At 45.0% G+C, this 16979-nt stretch overlaps 1 long non-coding RNA gene and 1 other non-coding gene across 2 annotated transcripts; both read right to left on the bottom strand.

The window, feature by feature from the left end:
• Window positions 1–9755: 9755 nt before the first annotated feature.
• Window positions 9756–14217, bottom strand: LOC139035494 (uncharacterized). Its single transcript, XR_011488078.1, has 3 exons — window positions 14035–14217; window positions 11743–12035; window positions 9756–9985 (listed from the first exon to the last, which is right to left on the bottom strand). It is a non-coding gene; the product is annotated as an uncharacterized lncRNA (long non-coding RNA).
• A 2655-nt stretch (window positions 14218–16872) lies between these two features.
• Window positions 16873–16979, bottom strand: LOC139035838 (U6 spliceosomal RNA). Its single transcript, XR_011488542.1, has one exon. It is a non-coding gene; the product is annotated as a U6 spliceosomal RNA (small nuclear RNA).

Raw genomic sequence — 16979 nt, 5'->3', positions numbered from 1 at the left:
AGCCAGACCTGCTAGCTCCACCAATCCCCGGCTTCGCTGCCGCCACCCAATCGGCGAGGGGGTGGGTCTCCAGCAGCCAATCATCCTCAGCGGCCCGCCAAAGGACAGGCTTTCAGGCACCAGCCAATCAGGCACAAACCCGGCGAGGTGGGTGTGCTTGGTGGGGAAGCTGGATCTGCCAGCGACTTGTCCGGGTTGCAATGTTTTTGTTTTTGTTTTTTAAAGTGGAAGAGCAGAAAGAGTCTTTTTTGAGTAGAGGATGTAGTATCCCCGGTGCTTTAAAAATAGCAGTACCTAACTGCAGACATCTGCGGGAAAGCAACTGTTAAAACCATAATCAGGAAATTCTCTGAACGTCCCTCAACGCTTCCACTCACCGAGGAAGGTTCGATTCCTGGTGGGAGAAATAGGATCTCGCCCGCCAGAGACCCGGGTTTGACCCCTAGGTGGGGAAGGTCCCCTGGAGAAGGGAATGGCAACCCACTCCAGTATACTTGCCTGGAGAATTCCAGGGGCAGAAGAGCCTGGAGGGCTACAGTTCATAGGGTCGCAAAGAGTCGGAGAAGACTGATTGACTAACACTCACTTTTTCACTTTTGCCGCTGGCAGGGCCAAAACAGTTAACAACCACAGTTCAGTTCTGTTCAGTCGCTCAGTCATGTCCGACTCTTTGCGACCCCATGAACCGCAGCATGCCAGGCCTCCCTGTCCATCACCAATTCCCGGAGTCCACCCAAACCCATGTCCATTGAGTTGGTGATGCCATCCAACCATCTCATCCTCTATCATCCCCTTCTCTTCCTGCCCTCAATCTTTCCCAGCATCAGGGCCTTTTCAAATGAGTCAGCTCTCCGCATCAGGTGGCCAAGGTACTGGAGCTTCAGCCTCAGCATCAGTCCTTCCAATGAACACCCAGGACTGATCTCCTTTAGGATGGACTGGTTGGATCTCCTTGCAGTCCAAGGGACTCTCAAGAGTCTTCTCCAACACCACAGTTCAAAAGCATCAATTCTTCTGTGCTCAGCTTTCTTTATAGTCCAACGCTCACATCCATACATGACCACTGGAAAAACCATAGCCTTAACTAGGCAGATCTTTGTTGACAAAGTAATGTCTCTGCTTTTTAATATGCTGTCTAGGTTGGTCATAACTTTCCTTCCAAAGAGTAAACATCTTTTAATTTCATGGCTGCAATCATCATCTGCAGTGATTTTGGAGCCCAGGAAAATTAAGTCAGCCACTATTTCCACTGTTTCCCCATCTATTTGCCATCAAATGATAGGACTGGATGCCATGATCTTTATTTTCTGAATGTTGAGCTTTAAGCCAACTTTTTCACTCTCCTCTTTCACTTTCATCAAGAGGATCTTTAGTTCTTCTTCACTTTCTGCCCTAACAACCACAACAAAACTGCAAACGGAAAAACACCGAATGCCCCATGCTTGCCAATACATTGTCAGAGCATATCTAGGAGAAGAACACTTGCTCTAGAGTGCATGCTGGTTATAACTCAGGAAAATTTGCTTTATTATGTAGCAGAGTTTGACTTTGACAGAATTTTATGGGAAAGGGGTTGTTAAGGAGTTGCTGTCTTCCAAATTAATATACCTAAGAACAGAAGTCAGGGCTTATTTTTAACAGGGGTGGGATAGGGGTGGACCCAAATCAGGTTGGGCTGCTCCCCACTGGAAAGACTTGTGTTGATTGAAAAGAAAGGATTGCTTTATTTAGAGGGCAACCTGGGTTGAAGGCAGACTCTTGTCCAAGAACCAGCTCTTCGAAGATTCTTCACTAATTGAATGTTTTTAAAGGGAGAGAGCGGGGAAGCTAACTGCAGTTAACCATTTGGGGCTGTAGGTAAGGAGATGGGGTATCAGAGTCTTCCTGATCTTCCACTATGTGCAGACTTTCTTCTCAATGGTTGGTGGTGAGGTAACAGGGTTATTCCAGAAATCTGGTGCTTAGCCTAAAGTTACTATTCTCCACAGGGGTGGCCTTAGTTCCAGCAGAAGAACTCAAAGATATTGTTAGGTATATTCCTTGAGGAGGAACCAGTCCCCTGCTTTGTTATTGTACTATAATTTCTTGATTGCGCCTTTGTTTCTGCCGTCCCTCATTTTTCTGTTTAGAGACTGTTTAAACATGCCCTTTGGCACTCAGGGAAGGTCTAGGAGGCTGAAGTCTCTTTACAACAAACAAAAAACAGGGACACAGAAAGGATTTGTACCCATCACAGGGTTCTAATCTTGGCTCCCTGTCCACCAATGCCAAATAGATATATGGAGACAGAGTTTGGAGGAAACAGAAAAGAGTGGCTTTATTATTTTTGCCAGGCAAAAGGGAAACACAGCAGACTAGTGCCTCAAGAACTGTGCTCCCCTTTCTTGGGAATAGGAAGAGGTTTTATATCCTCTTGGAGGTCTTGCTTTTTTTTTTTTTTTCTCTTGCAGAGTTTCAAAATGGCCACAGCTGGCATCAGACAACTTAGAAACCAGTCTTGTTTCCCTGAGGTTATCAGCCCATGACCTTTCTGAAATGCAAAATGCTATAAGAGAGTGTAGGGGGAAAAGAATGCCAAGTCTAGAGGGCAATCTATACAGAGTTAGAGTCATTAGCTTTGTGAAGTACAAGTCCAGCTACAAGTTTTTGCTAGTAGTAACAGATAAAGAATAATGGAGATTGTTTAACTCTTGTAGGCCTGTTTGGCTGGTGTGTGCCAAAGGCTGTTCACTCACCTCTGTTTTTGCTGCAACACCACTCCATGTCAGGGAGGCAGAAGGGAAGAATCATGTATGAGGGGAAAGAGGAGAGCAGATAGAATTCAGCTTCTGTCCCTTTCCCTCCTTTGCAGTTTTCCACTTCTGTGTGTGTCTGTGTGTGTGTCTTTAGGGGTTGGGGAGGGTGTCAATGCTCTTGAACAATTCATCTCAGATAGTTTAGTGCCCTGAATCCAGAAACAGTGTTGCAATCCTGCTACCTGGATATGGAAATTTAGACAAGTTTCTTGGATCTTGTCAGACTTTACTTCATTATGTTTTTTGTGGGTTTTTTTTGTTTTTTTTTGGCTGTGCCTCTGGAATCTTAGTTCACAGTGTGAGAGTGCAGAATCCTAACCACTGGACTGCCAGGGAATTCCCTTTCATTGTCTTTATTTTAAAAATTTGTTTATTTTCTATTTATTCCCTATTTTTTGGCTGCAATGCAGCATGCAAGTTTTAGTTCCCCATCCAGGGAAGGAACCCATGCCCCCTGCAGTGAAAGCCCAATATGTTAACCACTGGACTGCCAGGCAAGTCTCTCCTTTCATCATTTTTAAATGAAAATAATACCACCCATTGCAAAGAGGAATAAAGGAAATTACATATTTAATAGCAATGCTTTTTGATTCTTCTTACAGTATCCCATTAGTCCAAGGTTTCAAACACAGCTAAAAAGCCAGGTTCTGTCAGCTTATCCATACCAAAATGCTTTCGTTAGCTCACTGCCTTTCATATCAAACCCCACCCCGTACCCCACAGGTGGGGAAGATTTTCAGAATAACCTGATATCAATTGTGGTCGAGTTCTCTACATTTCCTGTGATCTGCAGACTCATGATTGTGAAAATCTTCCATGGATGCCTTCCAGTTTATCTCTTGGAGCCATTCCATTGCTTTACTTGCACTTTCAAGGACTGGTAAATGTATAAGCTGGTGTAAGTTTGAATATCCAGGCTTGTAAATTCTTACTATAAGATGAAATTGTTTAGCAAAACCCAAGGGATCCTGTGAACAATCTGGAAATTCCTTAGTTAAGGTCTTAAATTCTGTCCTAGTCCAAGGGTGTAAAGGTAAAAGCAGGTTCCCCTCTACGTGTAGGTTTCTCCTTAAAGGGGGTGACTATTACCTTAGGGGTGTCTTTGTCCTTTCCCTTTGATTCCACAAGCTCTTCCTTTTGTATGCTTTGATACAAAAGAGCCAAAGAAGGAGAAGAGAAAGGAGGAGAAGCAGTGATGACTTATGGGGTCTTTTCTAATCTAGTCACTGTTTCTGATAATTTCTGATTTGTCTCTTGCAATGAAGCCATTTTATCATTCCCTTACTTTGAGGCTTCCAGGTGCCAATTAAAATGTCTCCATTCTAGCTGTTTGAGCGTAAGCCTGCTTTTTCTAATTTAGTGTGCAAATAAACCAACTTAGGTAAATCAAAAGTGCCCCATTTTAGCCATCTCAGGAACAAATGATTTTTGGTGAGACCTTGCCATTAAGTTACATACTTGCAAGTGTCAGTTTCTTAGGTGTTATATATAAATCCAGGTGAAGTTCCTAGGTGGCTGCTCATCATCCAAGAACTGCTGGGCCCTTGAGGCACAGGTTCCCGTTATTGATTTGGTAGTCTGGGTCAGGTGTGAGATACCATCTGAACAATTTTCTGAGGACAGTGTGGTGGACTGGATGTGCACTAGCTTCCCCAGGAGTTACCCTTGGGTCAGTGCATCTCTGTCACATGTCTGTTTCTCCTGGTGACAGTCTTTAGACTGTCATGCGTGGTTGGAGCACTAAGTTATTAGCCTCTGTGGTGTCCCCCAGAGGAGCAGTATCTACTTAATGGTCATAGTGGGTTCCTAGCAGGTTCCCTTGAGGACCACTGCACATGGTGAGGATTGACACATCTGAGGGTAGCCTGTGGCCGATAGGAGCAAAATATCCCTTTGTGCTTCAGAGCTGAAGAACTCTGTCTCATTTCACTAACAAAAAATTTTGTTCAGACCATGTATCAATTTACCCCTTTTTTTCTTTAGTTTAAGTCTAACTTAACAAAAATCAGCCACATATGTTTTCCCTGGACTTTCTCTGCAGATCCCCCTGGGACCCTGCTTAGGAAATGCATGGGTGCCCCTTAAGATGAATAAAAACTTGTCCAGATCAAACTTTCAGGATCATCATGATACATACATAAGCTCTGGATGTATCAGGAGAATGCACCAGTGAGAGATAAGAACCAGTGAGAACCTGGTGAGAGATGCTGAGAAGCTAGTGAGGCTCAAAATACCCATGCTGGTACTGAGTGCCAATCTGAGGTGTCTTCTAGGTATCTTCTGGTGGGTGTCTCTGGTATCCTGCCCATTACACCAAGTGTATATCAATGAAAAATTAATCAAGAGTCAATCTATGAAAGAATTTTGAGCCAAATTTGAGGACTGTAACCCTCAAATTTGGGTTCTGAGAACTGTTCTGCCTGTGAGAAGTCAGTTACATAAACTTTTTGAGACAGAGGGCCATACATTAGATCTGGGGTTCCCAACCTCCAGGATCTAATGCCTGATGATCTGAGGTGGAGTTGATGCAATTACAATAGAAATAAAGTGCATGACAAATGTAATGCACTTGAATCATCCCAAAACCACACCCACCCTGCCCTGACTGTGAAAAATTGTCTTCCACAAAACTGGTCCCTGGTGCCAAAAACTTTGGGGACCATATCATTAGATGATGTGTTTACACAATCCAGTTTATGCAGTTTATACAGTCCAGATCAGTCCATTGTCATAGGCCATTGTGACACTCTTACAAGATCAAGAAGGAATGTTATTTTAAGGAATTGTCTTATTGATGCTGCGATACTGCTCTTTGCAGTTGAGCAGGTATTCCTGCCAATGGGGAAGGTTTTGCTGTTGCAAAATGCAGATACACAATGCACAGTAGAGAGGAGAGAGGAAGCTAAAGGGCCGAGAACATTTTTTTTAACATTCAATTTATTCTTATCTTGGGACTTCTGTGGCAGTCCAGTAGTTGACTGTGAGCTTCCAGTGTAGGGGACACAGGTTCCCCTGGCCCCGGGGAACTAAGATCCCACAAGCTATGTGATTCAGCCAAATATACAATTTTTCTTGTCTTGTTATAAAACTTTCTTTCATACAACCTTATCAAAAACTGCTTTGGTAGAGTAATGAGTCAGGGAGCCAGATTACTCATAGATGAAAGATGAAATCACAATGGAAATTAGAACATGCTTTTAAAGGAAAGACAATGAAAATAGGACTTAGCAAAACTTGTGAGATTCAACTACTTGGCCCTTAGAGGGAAGTTTATAGTTGTCAATGCATATACTGGAGAAGGTAAAAGTTGAAATGGATTTATCTATCCTTCTATTTTAAGAACCTAGAAAAAGAATAGTAAATTATAATCCCAAATATAGATGGAAATGAATAATTATTAAAGAGGATAACTGAGAAAATCAACATAAAAATTATAAGCCCTAACAAGACTGATCAAGAAAAAAGATAAATTGCAATTTACTAATGTTGAGAATAAAAGTGCAGACTTCAGATCCTTTATAGATTCAAAAAACGTTATTTTGAGCAATTTGTTCCATTCTATTTAACAGTGATGAAATGGACACATCAATTTATGTGAAGTTCGAGAAGAGACAGTACTCATAGAGGGTGATTTCCTGTCAGGATAGTGCTCATTTCTGGAGGGGGCAGTAATTTATTGACCTGTATGCTTAAAGGTGGTACACTTTGTTGAGCCTCATTACATTTTATTTTAAAATTCTAGTGGTGGTGGTTCTTAGTCACTCAGTCATGTCCGACTCTTTGGGACTCAAGCTGGTGGGATTCTCCAGGCAAGAATACTGGAGTGGGTAGCCATTCCCTTCTCCTGAGGATCTTCCTGATCCAGGGATCAAACCTGGGTCATCTGCACTGCAGGCAGATTCTGTACCATCTGCGCCACCAGGGTAAAATATACATAAAATTTGCCATATTTAAGTGTATGGTTCAGGGGCATTAAGTACATTCACAATATACTGCAGCCATCACTGCTATCCATTTCCACTAGTATCCATTCCAATTTTGTGAACTTTTAAATCATGCTAAACAAAAACTGTATATGTTAAAAATAACTCCCCCTTCACTTTTCCTCCCTGTCCCTGGTAACCTGTATACTTTTTGTCCCTCTGAATTTGCCAACTCTAGGTACCTTACAGAATTGTTTTTACCTTTAAGACAAATTGTAAGGCAAGAGAACAATGAGTTTGTGAGATTTTTTTGTTTGTTTGTTTTTGGCTGGGTGGCACAGCTTGTGGAATCCTAGTTCCCTGATGAGGGATGGAACCTGGGCCTCCTGCAGTGGAAGAGCAGAGTCTTAAACACTGGACTGCCAGGGAATTCCATTTATTTTTAATGTGGATTTTTTTAAAGTCTTTATTGAAATTGTTATAATACTTTTTCTGTTTTCTGTTTAGGTTTTCTTGGCCTTGAAGCATGTGGGATGGAACCCGAATCCACTGCACTGGAAGGCAAAGTCTTGGAATGATAAAAAAATTTTTATTTAATTAAAAAATATTCATTTATTTATTTTGAGAATTTTGACTGTTAATCGAAGGTAGGTATTAACTTGGAGGGAATGGAACTGGGTGCTTTGTTTTTTAAGGTGGTTGTAATTTGAACCCCAGTTAAAGTTGAGAGTTCCCAATTGAGAGGGAAATTGAGTATTGGTGGCTTGCCAATCAAACCCATCTTTGCATGAAATGTTCCCTTGGTATCTCTAATTTTCTTGAAGAGATCTCTAGTCTTTCCCATTCTGTTGTTTTCCTCTATTTGCACTGACCGCTGAGGAAGGCTTTCTTATCTCTCCTGGCTATTATTTGGAACTCTGCATTCAGATAGGAATATCTTTCCTTTTCTCCTTTGCTTTCTGCTTCTCTTCTTTTCACAGCTATTTGTAAGGCCTCCTCAGACAACCATTTTGCCTTTTTGCATTTCTTTTCCATGGGGACGGTCTTGATACCTGTCTCCTGTACAATGTCATGAACCTTCATCCATAATTCATCAAGCACTCTGTCTATCAGATCTAGTCCCTTAAATCTATTTCTCACTTCCACTGTATAATCATAAGGGATTTGATTTAGGTCATACCTGAATGGTCTAGTGGTTTTCCCTACCTTCTTCAAGTCTGAATTTGGCAATAAGGAGTTCATGATCTGAGCCACAGTCAGCTCCCGGTCTTGTTTTTGCTGACTGTATAGAGCGTCTCCATCTTTGGCTGCAAAGAATATAATCAATCTGATTTCGGTGTTGACCATCTGGTGATGTCCATGTGTAAGCATTAGCCACTTCTAAATTCACATCACCAGGATGGCTCAAGTCCCTCCTTGTTCAGGGATCAGAAGATTTATTTCCTATCTGTTTTGGAGTACAATCTCTGCCAAGCTGTGTTGTCTCTTTAGAGCTATCCTGAGAAATCTTATCCCCAGAAACCAGATTTTGGGGGTGTTCATTAGAGTGGCACTCATTTGTAGTTCTGAATAGGTATCTGAGATCTCCCAGGGGCTCACAGGTGTATTGAGTGTCCTCTTCTGTTTTCTTCCACAGCTTGACTCGTGAGTAGTGAATCCAAGAGTCACGTCCTGATACCTTGACTTCTGTGGGGGTAGAAAGTATTACAGCATAGGGGCCCTTCCATGTGAGCTGGAGTTGAGCCTTTGGGGACCCATCTTTCCAGACTTTAATTAGGACTTGAGTCCCTGGAGCATATAGTGGTGACTCCTTAGAGTCTTTTGGGTCCTGGTTCATACCCCATAAGCGTATATCCTGTTGGAATTGCCCAATGGCCATGAAAGACTGGAGAGTCTGAACTCCAGGATCTAGGAAGAGGTCATTGACATAAACAAAAGTTCTCCCATATAGCAACTCATAAGGACTAAGACCAACCTGTTCCTTAGGGGCAATATGGGTGCGGCAGAGGGCTATTGGTAAAGCCTCCTTCCATCCCAGGGAGGCCTCCTGGGTTATCTCTTTTATCACTGATTTTAAGAATTGGTTGCTCTTTCTACTTTTCCTGAAGACTGAGGCCTCCAGGTACAATGGAGATAATAAGTAATGCCCAATGCTTTAGAGAATCCTCAGGTGACCTTAGAAGTAAATGATGTCCCATTGTCACTTTGTAGTGACCTGGGCAGACCAAATCTTGGAATGATTTCATGGAGATGTTTTTTTTTACCACCTCCTCAGTCTTCTCAATCCAGGTGGGAAAACCTTCAATCCATCCTGTGAATGTATCTATCATGACTAATAGGTATTTATACCCTTGAGAAACTGGCATCTGGGTGAAGTCCATCTGCCAGTCCTCTCCTGGATAGGTCCCACATCATTGGGCGGGCTGGGCCAGCTGGGGTCTTCGAGCTCCTTGGGGGTTGTTTAACTGGCAAGTGGGACAAAAGGAGACCATTTACCTTATAGTTGTTTGGAGGCCTGTTTCTCTGAGGGACCTTTCTAGTAATTTTTGAAGGGCCTTTCCCCCTAAATGTGTGGCGGCATGTAAGGAGTTAACCAACTTCCATTGGAGGTTTCCAGGCAGAAAAAAGGGTCCCTCCTTTTAGAACCACTCCATATGATCTTCTTAAAAGCCCTCACTCTTAGCTTTAAGAGTCTCACCTTCAGTATATGAAAGAGTTTCTGGCAAATTAGTCTGTGGAACTAGGGTGGTAACCCCTTTTAGGTCATGGTTCTGTAACGCTACTCTCTTAGATGCCTGATCAGCTCCTTGGTTCCCTGATGGCACTTCCGTGCTCCATTTTTGGTGTCCTTTACAGTGGGAGACTGAAACCTCAGTGGGCAGATGGACTGCCTCCAAGAGTCTAAGGATTTGATCGCCATATTTGATTGGGGACCCTCGGGTGGTCAAGTGACCCCTTTCTTTCCAAATAGCTGCATGTGCATGTAGCACCAGTAAGGCATACTTGGAGTCAGTGTAAATGGCTATTCTTTTTCCTTTTCCCAGTTCTAGAGCTCGAGTCAGGGCTATGAGCTCATCTAGTTGGGCTAAAGTACCTGGTGGCAGAGGCTTAGCCTCTATGGTCTCAAAATTGGAGACTACTGCATATCCAGCTCTTCTTTTTCCATCCAAGACAAAGCTGCTTTCATCAGTGTACCAGATTTCCTCAGGATTGGTCAGAGGATCTTCCGACAATCCCTCTTGGGGTTTGTCCAGTGGTCCAAGGTTTCTAGACAAGAGTGAAAGGGGAGAGAGTCCTCGGGGGTAGGCAGGCGGGTGGCTGGGTTAAGAACCTCACAAGGGGATATAGTGAGGCCTGGATTTTCCATCAGCATTACTTGATATCTGAAGATTCTTTGATCAGACATCCATAAATGGCCTTTCCCATTTAGGAGTTGTTTTACTTGGTGGCTGGTAAAAATAGTTTGCCCCCAAAGGAGAGTTTTAAAGGACCTTCTATCATGATTGCAATAGCTGCAAGATTTCGAAGGGAGGGGGTCCAGCCTTGGGTGGTTAGATCAAGTCTCTTGGATAAGTAAGCTACAGGCTGGGGCTCAGATCCCAACCTTTGAGTTAACACTCCCAAGGCTATTCCCTCTCTTTCATGGGCATAAAGTTGGAATGTTTTTTCTGGGTCTGGCAACCTCAAGGCAGGTACCTGAATTAAGGTCTGTTTTAGTGTAGCCTCTGCCTTCTTTTGAGGAGTTCCCCACATCAATGGGATTGAATCATCTCGTCCCTTTAAGCTTTCATATAAGGGCTGGGCAATTAGACCGTAGTTGGGTATCCAGATTCTACAATTCCCAGTTAGCCCCAGGAAAGCTCACAATTGTTTTTGAATCATGGGGGAGGGCAACTGGACGATTCCTTGTACCCGATCAGAGGACAGCCTCCTAGACCCGTGTGTAATCTGAACTCCCAGTTAAGTGACCTTTGTCTCAACCATCTGTGCCTTAGCACGGGAAACTGTATATCTCCTTTCTACCAAAAAGTTTAGAACCTGAATTGCATGTTGTTGGGCATTTTTCTCATCTGGAGAGCAGATTAGTAGGTCATCTACATATTATAATATTTTCCCATTAGGTCCCAGGTCCAGATCTGGGAGATCCCAGCTAAGGGCCTGTCCAAACAAGTGGGGGCTATCTCTGAACCCCTGAGGTAATACTGTCCAAGTCATCTGTTGGTGTTTTTCTCCAGGGGCCTCCCACTCAAAGGCAAAAAGATATTGGGATTCTTCAGCCAGTGGTATGCAAAAAAATGTATCTTTGAGATCCAAGACTGTAAACCACTTGGCACTGGGTGGGATTTCTCCCAAGATTACATAGGGATTGGGTACTGTGGGATGGAGGGGGACTACAGCTTCATTTATGATCTGGAGATCTTGAACCATTCGCCAGGTTCCGTCCTTTTTCTTTACTGAGAGGATTGGGGTGTTGCATGGCGAACTGGTGGGGACCAACAGCCCACAAGCAAGGAATTTATTTATTAAAGGCTGTAGTCCCTCCCAAGCCTCTCTTTTGAGGGGATATTGTTTTCGGTTAGGAAACCGAGTGGGATCTCTGAGAACAATGATGATCGGTTCAGCTTGGTGGGCTCGTCCAGGAATCCCCTAGTCCCACACCTGGGGGTTAATTTTGTCCTCCCATAGTCTTTGCTCTCTCTCTATTGGAGGTGTGATGGGTTCCTCAGTAGTAACCAGGACCTGTAGAGCTCTAGGGGCTGAAAAGCTCCCCATCACAAGGGTGGTCCCCAATTTAGTGAGTATGTCTCTTTCCAATAAGGGAGTAGGACACTCAGGGACCACCAGAAACTGGTGAGAAAATATTTGTCCATCCCAGCAACAAAGAAGTCCTTAGGTGAATCTTTTAGTAGTTGTTTTTCCTGTAGCACCCAAAACGGTACAGGTTTGGAAGGAGAAGACTCCGGAGTAGGAGATCAATACAGAGTAGGTAGCCCCTGTGTCAACCAAGAAATTCTTGGACCTACCTGCCACATCCAGTTGCACCCTTGGCTCCAGCCTCGTGATGGTTATCTGTGACAGGCGGGCTGGCTGGAGCGGGCAGCTTCAGTCTTCTTGAACCATTGTGAGGGAAGGCTTGGCACTTGACCTGGAGGCTCTTGGGTCCCGAGGCCAGAGTGCCGCCCAATGTCCCAGTTGATGGCATTTGTAGCAAGCTGTTTTAGGAGACTTGTCACGGTTTGGACACTCTTGCATCTGGGCATGCCTTGTCTCTTTCCTTCTCTCCCTCTCCTGGGCCTTGGCCTCCTTCTCCTGTTCTCTGTTATAAAAGGTATTGGTGGCTGTCTGGACCATCTCATCTAAAGAAGCAGCAGGGTCCTGCTGCTGTAGCTGTTGTAACTTAATTCTGATATCTGTTGCACATTGGGACAGGAATTTGTCCTTTAAAATCACCTGTCTCTCGTAAGAGTCTAAGTCCAGATAAACTTTTGGAGGGCCTCTTTTAGCCTTTTCAGAAAGGCAGTGGGGTTCTCTTTGGGCTCCTGAGTTATTATTGAGACTGGGCACATTCCCACAAATAATAGGCTTCCTTCTGTTTCCATGGGTGGACTTCCTTAGGGGTGAGTCTTTCTGAAGCTTATCCTACCCAGAACTGTTGCAACCTGAGAGCCAGGCGTCCCCGGGTCAGGGTGCAGATCCCTAGGCAGGCTGAGGCATGACAGCCTCCTAGAGATGGAATCCCTGTGCAAATTGAGGTGTGACAACCTCCTGAGAATTGGGCCCCTGGGCAGGTTGAGGTGTGACGACCTCCTGGGATCCCTGGGACTGGCGGATCCCCAAACAGGTTGAGGCGTGACAACCTTTCGAGGACCAGATCCCTAGGCAGGTCAAGGCAGGTTGACCTCCTGGGACCCCCACACTGGAGTTGGGCATCCCCAAGAGCTCCAGCATGACCAGTGCTGGGTAGGATTAAGGGGTTGTAATCTTAACTCATTGCTGGTTTGCCCACCGTGGATGGGAATAGATATCATGGTGTAAGCTCATCCTACCTAGTACTGTTGCAACCTGAGAGCCAGGCATCCCTGGGTGAGGGTGCAGATCCCCAGGCAGGCTGAAGAGTGACAGCCTCCTAGAGATCGAATCCCCAGGCAGGTCAAGGTGTGACGGCCACCCAAGAATTGGGTCCCTGGGCAGATCAAGGCGTGACGATCTCCTGGGACCCCTGGGACTGGCAGATCCCCAAGCAGGTCGAGGCGTGACAACCTTTCGAGGACCAGATCCCTAGGCAGGTCAAGGCAGGTTGATCTCCTGGGACCCCCAGCCTGGAGTTGGGCATCCCCAAGATCTCCAGCGTGACCAGTGCTGGGTAGGATTAAGGGGTTGTATATTATACAGTATTTCCCTCCCAAGGCCAGCTATTTTCTGGTTGTCCCTCCAGAAGATTGTAGAGGCAACATTGTGGGCCCGGATGGGGCTGAGGAATGAAGCATGAAACAGGAGGGAAAGAGGCAGAGCATAACCTTTGAAAGAATGACACAGCACAAGGGCATAACGTAAACCGATTAAAATCAATTGGGTCCAAGTGACAAATCAAATTCAAGTAAATCTTAATCCCCAGTCTGTAAGCCAAAAGACACACCCAGAGGTGGCAGAAAGCTGTAAGGCACTTGTCTAGAGAGGGAGGACTGGGTGGTTTCCCAATGGCTGGGATGATCCTCCCACTCAGTAGCATATGAATTCAGCCCACTGGCAAAATCTAGCCCGAGACCTTGCCCACAGCAATGGCCCACTCCCTGAAGAGTGGGCTTCTCTCTGAATCCTAACAAATCTACCTCTTACTTATTGTTTCTCAATGAATTTTTGCAATGAGACATCAGAGCCTGAGCTTCATGAGGTCCTGAAGCCAGGAATCCTGGGTTTTGGCCGGGCTCGAGTACCAGGAGCGAGCTGAAGGACAGGAGGAAAAAGCAGTGGGAAAAACGTGCCAAGGGATCCTTTTCATAGCCTGCTGGAAAATCTGCTAAGTACCTGACCTGTGCTCACAGTTTTCATTGGCCTGATTCTTGGCACAGAGAAGAGTAAGGACAGAAGAACCCCCAACGGCTTGGGTAACAGCTACTGGGGCCCAGCAGATAGTGCCTTTGGGACATACCAAAGAGTAGCCTCTCCAGAGTCCCTCAATTGCGCCCACTGCTGCCTGCCTGTTGGCGGGGGGGTGGGGGGAGGGGAGGTTCAAAGAAACAAGAAACGAGAAATTGTTAAGGAATTAAGATTTCTTTAGGCATGTCCCTCCAGCCATAGGAGCGAGGCCCTCCTACCTTAACCGGAGGTCTTCTGGAATCTGAGACTGAGCCACGTGAGCTTTCTGCTGAGTTCGTTTTTCACGATTCTGGTTTCCAGCATGACGGGCCTTCCCCTGCGCTGGGTTTTCTTCACGTTCCGCTTCTACTGCGGAAGCTTCGCTCCTCCTGCTGCGCTTGGCCTCTTCCACATGGAGGTTGTTTCAGCCAGGTTAAAGCTGAGTCACGGCACCATAGACGACAGGCGAGTGTATGCTCCTCAATTCTTTGTCTCGTCACAACAAAGATTTGGAGTGACGGACATTAAAGCCCCCCTCGGCGCGTCACAGCTGTTGGGTCTTGGACACACCGTGTTATAGCTCTTAGACAAATCAGTGTTGTAGGAAGAACAAACGGAATGTAGGAAGAGCAAACATAACGCCATGATAGGAGACAGAGGCGGGAAGGGAAAGACCCTCCTCTGGCAACTAGGACGATTATCAGGCCACCCAGATACAGCCAATCAGAACTTGTTTTCAGAAAAGTCCCGCGCGCGCGAACATGTAACAAATCCGCTTCGCTAATTGACCCCTGCTTATGTTTGAAATTGGATGGCCTATAAATATGGGTAGAAAAACCGGGCTCGGGGCTCTCAGCCTGTGCGCCACTGCGTTGGACACAGCGGGGGCCCTAGCTCGAGCTAGCAATAAACTTCCTTCTTGCGTTTTGCATTGTCTCTTGGTAGCTTTCTCTCTTCCCGCTCGGGGATTCGGACATCGGGCATAACAAGTGTTACAGCTCTATTTTATTTAGAAGTTAGCAGGAGAATCCATCCTCAAAGCGTGAGGGCATGTCAACCCAAAGACGCAAAGAGAAGAGCGCCCCAGCGCGCGGGAGAGAGAGAGAGAGAGAGAAAGAGCGAGAGAGAGAGAGAGAGAGAGCAAGAGAAAGAGCGCGCACATACGTGTGTGTGTGTGTGTGTGGGGGGGGGGGGGTGGAGAGAGAAAGCGCTTCGGCTCCTCCTTTTATGTCCCCCCGCCCCCCGGGCCTGCCCTATGCAGACTGGGCTGAGCCAGGGCTGCTGTTTCTTCTACCTGAGGTCTTCACTCCGGTCCCCAGACCTTCCTTTGGTCTTCCTTTGTTCTATTTTCGCGGGCTTTTCCCTTCCTTGTCTTTTAGCCACCGCCATTTTGGACTCCTGTTTTCTATTCTAACTACCTAACACCTGTCTCCTGTACGATGTCACGCACCTCCATCCATAGCTCATCAAGCACTCTGTCTATCAGATCTAGTCCCTTGAATCTATTTCTCACTTCCACTGTATAATCATAAGGGATTTGATTTAGGTCATACCTGAATGGTCTAGTGGTTTTCCCTACTTTCTTCAATTCAAGTCTGAATATGGCAATAAGGAGTTCATGATCTGAGCCACAGTCAGCTCCTGGTCTTGTTTTTGCTGAGTTATAGAGCTTCTCCATCTTTGGCTGCAAAGAATAAAATCAATCTGATTTTGGTGTTGACCATCTGGTGATGTCCATGTGTAGAGTCTTCTCTTGTGTTGTTGGAAGAGGGTGTTTGCTATGACCAGTGCGTTCTCTTGGCAAAACTCTATTAGCCTTTGCCCTGCTTCATTCCATACTCCAAGGCCAAATTTGCTTGTTACTCCAGGTGTTTCTTGACTTCCTACTTTTGCATTCCAGTCCCCTATAATGAAAAGGACATCTTTTTTGGGTGTTAGTTCTAAAAGGTCTTGTAGGTCTTCATAGAACTGTTCAACTTCAGTTTCTTCAGCATTACTGGTTGGGGCATAGGCTTGGATTACCGTGATATTGAATGGTTTGCCTTGGAAATGGACAGAGATCATTCTGTTGTTTTTGAGATTGCATCCAAGTACTGCATTTCAGACTCTTTTGTTGACCATGATGGCTACTCCATTTCTTCTAAGGGATTCCTGACCACAGTAGTAGATATAATGGTCATCTGAGTTAAATTCACCCATTCCAGTCCATCTTAGTTCGCTGATTCCTAGAATGTCAACATTCACTCTTGCCATCTCCTGTTTGACCACTTCCAATTTGCTGTGATTCATGGACCTAACATTCCAGGTTCCTATGCAATATTGCTCTTTACAGCATTGGACCTTGCTTCTATCACCAGTCCCATCCACAGCTGGGTATTGATTTTGCTTTGGCTCCATCCCTTCGTTCTTTCTGGAGTTATTTCTCCACTGATCTACAGTAGCATATTAGCCTACTGAGATACCAATTAGAGATATCAAGGGAACATTTCATGCAAAGATGGGTTCGATAAAGGACAGAAATGGTATGGACCTAACAGAAGCAGAAGATATTAAGAAGGGGTAGCAAGAATACACAGAAGACCTGTACAAAAAGGATCTTCATGACCCAGATGATCATGATGGTGTGATCACTCACCTAGAGCCAGACATCCTGGAATGTGAAGTCAAGGGGACCTTAGAAAGCATCACTATGAACAAAGCTAGTGGAGGTGATGGAATTCCAGTTGAGCTATTTCAAATCTTGAAAGATGATGCTGTGAAAGTGCTGCACTCAATATGTCAGCAAATTTGGAAAACTCAGCAGTGGCCACAGGACTGGAAAAGGTCAGTTTTCATTCCAATCCCAAAGAAAGGCAATGCCAAAGAATGCTCAAACCACCACACAATTGTACTCATCTCACATGCTAGTAAAGTAATGCTCAAAATTCTCCAAGCCAGGCTTCAGCAATACATGAACTGTGAACTTCCAGATGTTCAAGCTGGATTTAGAAAAGGCAGAGGAACCAGAGATCAAATTGCCAACATCTGTTGGATCATCGAAAAGCAAGAGAGTTCCAGGAAAACATCTTTTTTTAAAAAAAAATATGGAACGCTTCATGAATTTGCGTGTCATCCTTGCTCAGGGGCCATGCTAATCTTCTCTGTATAGTTCCAATTTTAGTATATGTGCTGCTGAAGTGAGCAC

Source organism: Odocoileus virginianus, chromosome 6, assembly GCF_023699985.2.
Source record: "Odocoileus virginianus isolate 20LAN1187 ecotype Illinois chromosome 6, Ovbor_1.2, whole genome shotgun sequence".
NCBI lineage: Eukaryota > Metazoa > Chordata > Mammalia > Artiodactyla > Cervidae > Odocoileus > Odocoileus virginianus.
This window is presented reverse-complemented; position numbering and strand designations above follow the sequence as displayed.